The sequence below is a fragment of the Vigna unguiculata genome, chromosome 10 (assembly GCF_037176805.1).
Source record: "Vigna unguiculata cultivar grain cowpea cultivar isolate G323 ecotype 2 chromosome 10, ASM3717680v1, whole genome shotgun sequence".
Taxonomy (NCBI): Eukaryota; Viridiplantae; Streptophyta; class Magnoliopsida; order Fabales; family Fabaceae; genus Vigna; species Vigna unguiculata.
In genome coordinates this window covers 36,346,574-36,358,842 of record NC_140801.1, presented here as the reverse complement: position 1 = coordinate 36,358,842, position 12,269 = coordinate 36,346,574, and the positions used below count along the sequence as shown (strand labels likewise).

At 30.0% G+C, this 12,269-nt stretch overlaps 1 pseudogene; it reads left to right on the top strand.

The window, feature by feature from the left end:
- The first annotated feature begins 399 nt into the window (after positions 1-399).
- LOC114165428 (AT-rich interactive domain-containing protein 1-like) lies at positions 400-1,931 on the top strand (annotated as a pseudogene).
- Positions 1,932-12,269: the final 10,338 nt, after the last annotated feature.

Genomic DNA, 12,269 nt, shown 5'->3' with positions numbered 1-12,269 from the left:
AACAAACTTTTCTATTGAGATTTCAAATAAAAGATGAATAAAGTTTCATTTTAATTATGTAATTTGTGTTAGTTATAGATTTTAGGAATCGAAAAATTGGGGTGTTACAATTATTTTTCTATACGAATAGTTTTTGTCATGGCATTTCTCATCATAGTAACATTTAGTTGTGATATAATGATTTTCATATCTATATAAATGTAATGAGAATAATGTTTTTCATATACATACTTTAATAATATTTTTATTTTGATTCCGTTTGCTTATTATTGTATTGTTTTTCTCTTTTAGTTACCCATGAGTGAAGTTTTCCTTCATATTGCAGATATAAGAAATAAGATTTTGGGTTGGAAGAATTTGCTTTGAAAGTGAGTCTTCTATCAAAGATTTCAAAATCTAATGGACAAGATTGACGTAATTTTGAATCATAATACAAAATGTGTGGTATGTACTGTCTCACTATTTATTCGATTGTATGGTGTTTTAGTTCATTAGAAATTAGTGTTTTGGGATATTAATTCTTTCTCATAAATTTTTATATTGAATTGTTATTTGGAAATGTAAAATACAACTAATTTGTTAGAAAGTTGTGATCCCCTTATAGTTTTTTTCATCTTATTGAAACTTTGTTCTCATATTATCAGAAGAGGAAATTTGACCAATATATGAGTTGTGAAAAAAGTTTTGTCCAAGGACAACAATGCACTAATTGTAGTCGATGTTGTCCTCAGTTTAATGCCTTTATTGAAGGGTCAAGCCCAGTGAAAGAACAATCTTCAAAAAACTATCGTAAATGTTTTGTGACTACTACTAAGTATACCACAAGTACCGAGACATCAATGAAGGAGAAATGCACTTTTAAATATTCAAAAGTAGTAGAACCATTGCTCAACAGGGATTTTGACAATTCAAGTGAGACTTCACATTCTTCAAACTTAGAAAACGAAGATATGGAGCTAAATCAAACACAAAATAAGTCATTATCAGAGGATAATGAAATTCTAAGGTCAGTCATTCCCATTGGACCTCGTTTTCAAGCTCAAATTCCTAAATGGGAAGACACAAGAAATGTAAAATGCCATAATAGTGATGATTTAAAGTGGCTAGGTGTTCAAGTTTGGCCAATGCCTAATATTAGGGAAAACAAAACAGAAGGTATTGGGGAAGGTAGGCCTGACTCATACTACTATAAAAATTCAGGATCAGTTGAATGTGTTAAACTACACCTTAGGGAAGCAAGAGAAGTTTTGAAATTGGAGATTGGTGCAACATTTTCAAGTTGCAGGTTTGATGAAATGGGAGAAGAAGTTTCAGAGTTATGGACAATAGAAGAGGACAAGAAATTTGAATCTCTACTAAAATCATATACATCTTCAAAGGCCAGAAGATTTTGGAAACTTGCCATGAAGCACTTTCCATCCAAATCTTTGAAATGCTTGGTAAATTACTATCATAATGTATATATCCCAAGATGTTTAAGCATGGAGACTAGATCTTTGCATGAAGCTGATAGAGACACCGATCAAGATGACAACTTCAAAAAATGATTCATGGATAGGTATGCTTATAATTCATCTTATAAAAAATATACATTTTATATTTGATATGTTATAAGTTTATATATGAGAATATTATTTTGGTCTTAGCCTTTCAATCTTCTTTAGCTTTTATAATTTTTTTTAAAATTATTATTTTTTATCAACATCACTACAACATATAAAAAAATTATATTCGCACTTGTATTATTAGTTTATACGAATGTTCTTTGAATTTATTTTACTGTGTATATTCTTTTATCTATACTATTGAAAGCTTATGCATATTTCCAATTTGAAATTATTTGTTAAAGTTAAATGATTATAATTTTTGTACATCTTATTACAGGCAGAAGCTTCTTATCACTTCATTCTAGAAGAGGACTTTCAAATTAGACATTGGTGAAAGCAACCTCTAGATAGAGAACATATTTGATTTTATCTATGTAAATCTTACTTAAGGCGCCATATTGTTGAGTTAACAATTTTAGATGAATGTACTATTTGTCAACTTTGAGTATGTTGTTGGATTCTTCTTTGTATTTAATGTAATATTAAAAATTTGTATGGGTTTTAATTATTTTCATATGTTTTAATTTACTTCTTGTTAGGAAAATAATAAAAATAAATAATAATAATTATATACAAATAAGAAAAAAATATAGATAATAGAAGATTCATCAAGTCAAACAAATGATAACAAAAATATGATACAATTATAATTGAAGAAAAGAATAGAAATAGCCTGTGTTGAGACATGTAAAATGTTGTCCTTAGAAAGAAAACACCAGTGCACTAGTTAAAAAAAAATATATGCGTTCATCTCCCAAGTTACAACAACCCGTCAGATAGATTGAGTGCAACAAAGGATCTCTGAACCTTATGTACACTAATGTCTTAAAATTCAATATAGAGCATAATATTAATAACACTTTTTATGAGTTAATATGTTTGTTGTATTTGTTGTTATTTTCCCCCTTGCAAATAAGTAGTACTGATAGGTAGAAGACAAAAACTTAAGAGTCAATAGTAATAAATCTAATTTTAAAATAAAATAATTTGTAATCAATAAAATAATTGTAAAAAATTCTTTATCTATAAATAACATTTACCTCTAAAATTAATATTGCATAATATCATCAATAACAATAGGATTTTATTTTATTTATTTTTTAAATTATATTAAATATTTTTAATAGTGCCCCACATAATTTAAAAAATAAACTAAAACAAAATATATCACATTTAAAAAAAATATTATTTTTCAGCGTAAGGAACCTTCTAGGTTTGAGCTTGACACCTAGTGCTTATCAATTTCACTCGAGAAAATGTAGAGATTTCATTGTCTTTACTTACATCCCTTGTACCCGAGATTTAGTAAATAACACATATGATATTGGTGTTCATTTTGGATTCTAATTAGTGGTTGCACGTTACATTGTTTCATGAGTGTCGCTTAAAGATTTGCTTGTGTCTCATAATGGTGGCCCCACCATCACACTTAGTAGGTAAACCTTCAAAGGGTTGTTTGTGACTCACAGCCTTACAATAATTTTCATTGGGTTTATTCATATGTATTTTAAAAAATAAGCATAATAATGCATATACCTCAACCTCATTATTGTCACAATTTATAATACACCTTGCCAAAGGAATGAGACATAATATTTATTAAAATATGTTGGTGTACTTCAGTCAACAACAACTTCATTGTTATATATTAAACTCCATTTCATGGGATCACCACTCATGTATAGATGGGTGTCTACTGTTGCAACTAATTTATGGGCTTGAGTCTCATTTCCCTCGAAGACTCAAAAATTTGTTGATGCATCAACCTTTGGTATTTGAATCCGTAATTTTTTTTTCTGACTTGACAAAGTGAAGAAAATTAATACCATGAGTAATTATAAGTTTCTAATAAATTTATGTCTCACCCATATATGCCTTTTTTTTGCATTAAAAGTTTTGCAAGAGACTTTATATATAGAAACTTGACTGTCACAATGCACTGAAATAAGAGGTATAAGTTTATTTAATAATGGTAGAACAAATAGATAATAAAAATTTACTTCAACAACAATACTATTTACAATAAGAATCTTTGCTTCCATGAAAAAACATTCGGTTTAGTAGATTTTCATGATATTTCACCCCCACCCAAAGTTAAAACACAACCATTTGCATCACCAAAATCAAAATTCAACTTGTTTTAATATATCCTTCAATAATCTTAAGAAATTTAATGTAATGAACATCATAACTAGAAGCATCACAAATAATATTATCACTAAAAGGTGAAACAGTACTAGAGGTATGGCAAAAAAATTTAATTTTATTGTAAGAAATTATACTCACATTAGAATACTTAACGAAGAAATTTTATTTTCTTATTCAGAGGTATATTGACCATTGCAAGACACCTTCACTTTGAAATATTTTAAATGTGGTTCTCCTTGCTTTTTTCATAACTCAAGGAATTTTATCAAAACCTTGACAAGAAATTCTATTTAGAATATGGCAAGCATAATATAAAGTTTCAACTCATAATTTTAGGCAAGCTAGAACTTGTAACATAACATTTACTATATCAAACAAAGGCATTTTATTATTCCTTTCACTACACCTTTAGATTGACACTATATGAAGATGTTACTTAATGAATAATACATTGAGTTTCACAAAAAACACTCATTTATGAAGACATATATTCATTACTTCACTTTTTAATTAATTTTGTACCTTCAAATTTTATAATTTGAATGGTCTCTAATAAAAATTCTCAACAATTGTATAATAGCATATCATATATCACAACTAACAACGTTTATATTATTCAAAGAAGAACTACTAAATATTTTATTTGAAGATAAAGCGTAAACTTTATCTTAAACAAAATCATCACAAATATATCCTTTAACAATAAAAACACCATGTCTAGGAATAACAACCCTATTATACTAAAAACAAACTACTCTTTGTTTTATTTCTTGTATAAATAAAAATATTTTTTTATTAGCATACACTTGAACATTAGCCTCATAGTCTATAAACCAAGCGTTTGAGTTAAAAAAATAATAACTCAAATGTTATTTTTTTTCTTTGTAAAATTGTAAATAAGTCATTTCTCTATGCCTTGTATTTTGGCCAAGCATATTGTTCTTTTAGGTTGTGTATTTTGGCCATTTTAGTGTGACAACCTCAATTTAATCTATTAAAACAATAACATAATCGATTAAATCAAGCAGCGTCTCACAAGTGTGATATTTTAGCTTTTTAACTTGTTTCTTGAGTCACCAAGGCTTAGTAATCGAATTAGGGTTTAATTTTGGCTGGCTTGGGACCTAAGGAACCCTAGGATACTTGCCTGAATATCTCTATCTTGCATTTTGCACATGTGGCAACATGGAAAGCATAAACTTACCAAGCTGGCTAGTGACACTTGAAACATGTCTAGTTTGGAGTTCTTTTTTTCTTTTGCATTTCAAATTTTCTCCCTCTCCTTTTACTAAGCCTTTGGCCAACTCCCAATCCTATAAGTAGGAGTGCTCAACCTTGTAAAATCAACTTAGAATTTATGTGGAGAAACTCTTCCAAATTTGTAACTCTCTCTTGTTTCTAAATTCACTAGGATAACCTTTCTTCTAGACTCCCTTCCTAGACATTTTCTTTGAGAGTTGGTCGAACCTGTCTTAAGAACACACTCTAACGAACCTTTGAAACACTTATAATCCTTCATCCAATCTGCTTCCGCAATGTAGCACAATCCCATGGAGCAACGTCAAGTCACGTGAAGCTAGTTTCCATTAGGGTTAGTGACATGATACCTTTTAGATGGGAAATCATATGCAACACCTATAGTAATAGCATAAACTTCAGGTTTGTAATTAGACTAAAAGTTCTAAACAAGTTTTTAAAGCGAAAACTGGTTTTTCCTCAATAGAAAGACACACAATCAAAGCATCAAAAAAGAAATTTTTAGGCTTATGTTTTAAACATTAAGCACAAAAAGACCATGAAGGAAGTAATTTGAAATCATAAAACTCAACTAGCACGGTTTCAAGGACAACAATTCCTTTTAATTTCATGTAATAAATAACATTTTCAAATTCATGAATATGATAGATATTATATTTATTATCAATCATTTGAAATTAAAATGTTTTCAAGATACACTCTTTCACTCTCTTTTTCTTCACACATGCATATTTTTAGTTCAAGTGCTTCCTATAACTCAATAGTAGTTTTAGTATAACAAATTATTTTATAAATGTTATCTGTTAGAAATATTTTAATATAATTTAAAAAATAAATAATTAAAATAAAAATCCTATTATTACTCAAGTTTTCATGAACTTTTAATTTTATGGGTTAATGTTATTTATGATTAACGACTATATTTTTTTAATTACAATTGACTCTTGTGTCTTCCTTTCTACCAATAAATACTACCTAGGTGCATGCGGAAAGACACAACAAATACTATAGTTCTCTCAAAAGTGTTCTTGTTTTATTCTCTATAATATCTCTTAAAATAGTGATGTTCATAAGGTTCAGAGATCCTTCGCTACACTTGGTCGATTTGATAGGTTGTTGTATCTTGGGAGAAGAGAGCTTAATATTGTGTATTGCCCAATGCAGTGGGGATGTTTTCTCTCTAAGGATAGTGTTATGCGTGTCTCAATTTAGGATATTCTACTCCTTTCCTTGTTTATTTTTTTATCTATTATTGTTATAAGAATTGTTGTGCCTGGTTAATATTCTTTATATATATATATATATATATATATATATATATATATATATGTTTGTGTGTGTGTGTCTTAGTGTTATTATTGCTCTAATAATTATTATTATATTATTCATATTATTTGTTTAATTATTTTTATAACATTCTTAGAGAGAGAAATCTTATTCATTTTTAACATTATATAAACAATATAAAAGAGAAGATTGGAAACACTTTTATTACACTAATGCGTTTGTTATGATTATAATTAAATCAGTCTCAAATAAGACTAAATTTTTTTTCTGTATAATTGTTTTTATTTCTATTGGTAACAATAAATAAAATTATGGATAAATGAAATTCTGACTCACTGAATAATTTTTTGTGATGTCTAAAGTTAATGTTTTTTCTATTATATTAATTTATGATTTAATATCTTCTACTCTTATAACTGATAAAGATTTTATAGATCATGAATACATTTCAAGTGTTTTATATGAAAACAATTATAAAATAATTTGTCTTACTAAAACTACTATTGAGTTATGAAACTATGCATTTGTAAGGAAAAATAAGTTTATTTTGATATTTATATGAAAACAAATGACTAATAATAAAATTTTGTATCATATTTATGAATTTTAAAATCTTGTTTATGACATGAAATTGAAATGAATTATTTTAATTAACATCATGTTGATAATCATGTGTGTGCTGATAAAAAAAAAATCTTCATATCAGTAAGGTAAAATTAAATTTGTCTTCTAGATTTTTTTTTTTAAATTGAGTTTTTCATGTTTCTGAATTTAGAAACTTCTTTGCTACTCAATAAGGTTATAAAGTGGTTTTTGATTACAATAAATTATTATTTCTAGCCATGTGCTTTTGTTGGTAAATGATATATTTGTGATGGTTTGTTTGAGTTAAGTATCTTTATCTTGTAATAAAATATTTAGTAATTTTTCTATGATCATTACAAACATAATTATGATATATGACATACTATTATTACATCTACTGAGAAGTTTGGTTAGAGATCATTCAAATTATAAAATACATGTCTTTATAAATGAGTGCTTTGTGAGAAACTCATGGTATTATTCATTAAGTAATATATTCATTCTTGGGGAAAACCCCGATAATAACTTTATTAATAGAGAAATAAAATAAACACATGGAAATACATAGACAACACTCTCATGCCCTTTGACCCCGAGTATACCCACACTCTCCAAAACAATAATTTAACCCAAACCTCATAGGGCTCTTGTTAAAAGAGTATAAGAAATAAGAAGAGTCAAATACAAGTTGGAAGTGTCTTTGACTCGGGGCAAGGAACATCATGGACGTATAACCTATTATATAGTCACTAACACCCACCCCCTAGGTTAACCTAGGCGATGTGGAACTTCTCAAGACATGTTATTTTTATCAGCCCAACATTTTCCACCCTAATTAAAATAAACACATCTTCATTGCCTATACCAACCATCATACTCCACCATGAAGAGTATCATTTGGAATCAAATCGTCCCAAGAATTTCCACTTGGAATCAAACTATCCCAAGAATTTCCACTTGGAATCAAAGCATCCCAAGAATCTTCATTTGGAATCAAAATATCCCAAGAATTTTCACTTGGAATCAAACCATCCCAAGAATTTCCACTTGGAATCAAACCATCCCAATAATTTCCACTTCAAATTAAGTTATGATCATTTCATCAAATATCTCATTGCAACTTCAGCAAACAAGGATGATTCTCCAATAAAAAGAAATTAACCTTTTCTAATGTGGAAGATCAAACTAAGTTGCAACCATAGAGCCTGCTAAGAAAAAAATCCTATCGAACCTGGCTTTGATACCAGTGTTGGGAAAACCCCTCGAGAATTACTTTATTAATAGAGAAATAAAATAAACACAAGGAAACACATAGACAACTCTTCCATGCCCTTTGACTTCGAGTACACCCACACTCGCCAAAGTAATAATTTAACCCAAACCTCACAACACTCTTATTACAAGAGTATAAGAAATAAGAAGAGTCAAATACAAGCTGAAAGTATCTTTGACTCGGGGCAAGGAACATCATGGACTTAAAGCCCATTATATAGTCACTAACACCCACCCCCTAGGTTATCCTAGGCAATGTGGGACCTTTCAAGACATGTTATTTTCATCAACCTAACATTCATATGGTGCTAATCTAATGGTACAACGAGAGAAAAAAAAAGATTTTATTTGATATGGTAAATGTTATTCAACAAGTTCTAGCTTGCCTAAAATTATATAGAGTAAACTTTTATATTTTGTTGGTTATATCCTCAATTAAAATTCGTTACAAAGGTTGTGATAAAATTCGTATGGGTTACAAAAGCAAAGAAGAAAAAGAGAATCACATTTAAAATATTTCAAAGTGTGAGGGTGTCTTGCAATGGTTTGTGTACCTCTTAAAAAAAATAAGTAACTTTTTTTTTGGTTATATATTCTAGAGTGAGTGAAAATATACCTCTAATACTATTTTGCCATCTAGTGATAATATTATTTATGTTTCTTCTAGTTATGGAAATATGTCCAATTTCTTAAGATGGTTGAAAGATATAGTAATGTAAAATGTATATTTGATTCTGGTGACACAAAATCAACTACTGTTGTGGTTATGTTTTAACCTTTGATGGATGTGGAGTATCATGGAAATATATTAAAAAAAATGAACTGTTTTAACCTTTTAATGCATTATGACAATCAAATTATTATAGTTAAAGCTTTTAGTAAAAATGTCAATGAAAAATCGACATATAAGAATGAGAGCCAAATTTATTAGAAACTTAATTACTCATGGTATTATCTCTCTTGACTTTGTCAGGTTAGAAAGAAATTAGTTGCAATAATGGACACACATCTTCACATGAATGGCAATCCCATGGAATGAAGTTCAATGGGTAACAACGAAATTTTTGTTGACTAAAGTACACTAACTAATTTGATTAAATTTTATGTCTCATTCTTATGAAGAGGTGAACTATAAATTGTGGCAATAATTAGGTTGGGGTATGTGCATTATTATGCTTATTTTTTTAAAAACATCTTAATAAACCCAATGACAATTATTGTAGGGGTGCGAGTCATAAACCACCCTTTGAGGGTTTACCTAGTTAGTGTGATGGTGGGGCCGCCATTGTTAAACATGGACAAATCTCTAAGTGACACTCATGAAACAAGATACATGCACAAGGCTGTAACGTATAACCACTAATTAGAACTTAAAATGAACACTGATATTGTATGTATTATTTACTAAAACCCGATCGTAGGGGGTGTAGCTCAAGACAATTAAGTCTCTACATTTTCTTGGGTGGAAGTTTATAAGCACTAGGTGTAAGGCTCAAACCCGGAAAGTTTCTTATGCTGAACAACAATATTTTATTTTAAAAAATCATATATTTTGTTTTATTTTATTTTTTAAATTATGTGGGGGATTGTTAGAAATATTTTAATATAATTTAAAAAATAAATAATTAAAATAAAAATCCTACTATTACTCAAGTTTTCATGAACTTTTATTACAATTGACTCTTTTGTCTTTCTTTTCTATCTATAAATACCACCTAGGTGCATGAGGGAAAGACACAACAAACACTAAAGTTCTCTCAAAAGTTTTCTTCTTTTCTTCTCTATATTATCACTTAAAATAGTGGTGTTCATAAGGTTCAAAGATCCTTCCCTTCACTCGATCGATCTAATAGGTTCTTTTATTTTGGGAGAGGAGCGCATATATTGTGTATTGCCTTTTTCAGTGGGAACGTTTTCTCTCTAAGGATAGCACTATGTGTGCCTTAACTCAGAATATTTCTACTCCTTTTCTTGTTTATTTTTTATCTATTATTCTTATAAGAATTGTTGTGTTTGATTAATATTCTTTGATTTATATATGTGTGTAAGACTTAGAAAAAACTTTGAGTAATTTAGGTGAAATTAAAAAGTGATTGATAATTTAATATGGATCTATGATAGTATAACAATTATTTTTGTCATGTAGAAAGATTAACTTAATTAATTGAGTTATTTAAGTTGCTATTTAGCTAATTTAATTAATTATGGTTTGTGGAGTATAAGTGTTTTAATATTTATAATGCATCATATATCATGTGATGGCATATGGCCTAATGGTGGTAGTTGTGTGAGATTTGTGCAAGGTTGGGGGTTCAAACATTGTTGGCTGAATTTTTATTGTTTTGATTTTAAAGTTATTTTCTCCTTTAAGTTATGGGGCCCACGAAACTTGTTCAATTGATTTTCTCTTTTCTCAGTCACGATAGTGCGGTTTTTTTTCCATTGTAGGCAAATGGCTTTTGTTTATTACGGATATGGGCAAGTTTTTTAAAAATTACAGAAGTAGGCAAAACGTGTTGGGGGTGCACGTTTTCATATGAAGAAATCGTGTAGCCCCCATACGTTTTTGTGGTCAACGTGGTCAGAGGGGGAAATCGTGTGGGAGGTGAACGTTTTAGGTGCCGTAATTGATTACCGTATGCTGTAATCGATTACTGCATGCTGTAATCGTGCAGGGGGATAACGTTTTTGAAGCAGTAATCGATTACCGTAGTGTGTAATCGATTACTGAATGTGTTGCAGTTATCTGGGTATTGTGTAATTGATTACGCAAGAAGTGTAATCGATTACATGCGTCATTTTTTGAAAAAAAAACGTTAACAAACATTTCACTGGATAGGAAAACAATGATGTATAATATAGTTGAATATGAGAGTAAAAAACATTGATATTAGTGAAAAAAAAGATTACAATCAATTAAAGTACTAACATAATAATATCAATGTCAAAGTGCATTAAAGAAATACAAAGTTTTTGAATGAAAATAAACATTGAAATGCATCTAAGATGGTGGAAATTGGCGCCGCACATAAGCCATGTCTTCCTCAAGTTGTCCAACCCAAGCATCTATACTGTCAAATGTTGAACCAACAAAAGCCCGGAGATCGCGGATTTCATGGATAATATCATTAAGCATAGCAGCAGATGCATCCTGGGTAGGCTGAGGCGGTGGAGATGGTGTGCGGTCATCATGAATAGGTGCATCCTGCATATCACGTTTATGAATCCATTCACCATTTTGGTTTTTTACAAAACCAAAGGAATGAATCACTTCACTTAGAATAACCCCTTCCTCAATAATTTGTAAGTTGGAATAAAATACCCTAACTAATTCCGGATAATAACGTTGACGATTAGTCAAAAAAGGTAATAATCCCAAGTTGTGGAGTATATCATAGCACTCAAAATTTTGCTCAGCAATAAAATCATCAGGATATCTGGGTTCAAGAATATCTCTGGCAGAAAATTTTGAAGTATACCTCTCGTATTGTGCTACGGAAGAGAACAGTCTCTGTGGTTGTGAAGGTGCGATTATTTCTTCAGGTTCGTTGACGGCGGGACCACGGCGGCGGCGAGCACCGACTTGAGTCTTGCGTTTCCTTGACGATTCTGCCATTTTAGGGTGTTTTTGGAGATTTGAATCGGTGGGTTTTGTAGAGAATTGAAAATGAGAAAGATTGCAACAAACGGGAGGTGATTTGGTGAAGATATGAAGGCAGAATGATGAAATGACGGAGGAGAGAATGGAGGCGCGGGTGGGGTTTTTGGGATGCAGCGGCGGAGACAGAAAATGTTGTTTTTATAGTGGAAGACGAGTCGTAATCGATTACAGGGTTTGTGTAATCGATTACGACGTTAAAAATAACATTCCAGGGGCTCTTAAAAGTTGTGTAATCAATTACACGGTTTCGGTAATCGATTATGAAGGAAAATAATAAGTTCCAGTGGGTCCATCGTAGAGTTGTAATCGATTACAGAGTTTATGTAATCGATTACCAATCTTGAAAATTTTTTTGGCAAATTCTGCTATTAATCGATTACGAGGGGGGTCGTAATCGATTACGAAGGTATTATTTGTGTTCCAAGTTGTCGTGTTACTTGAGTAATCGATTA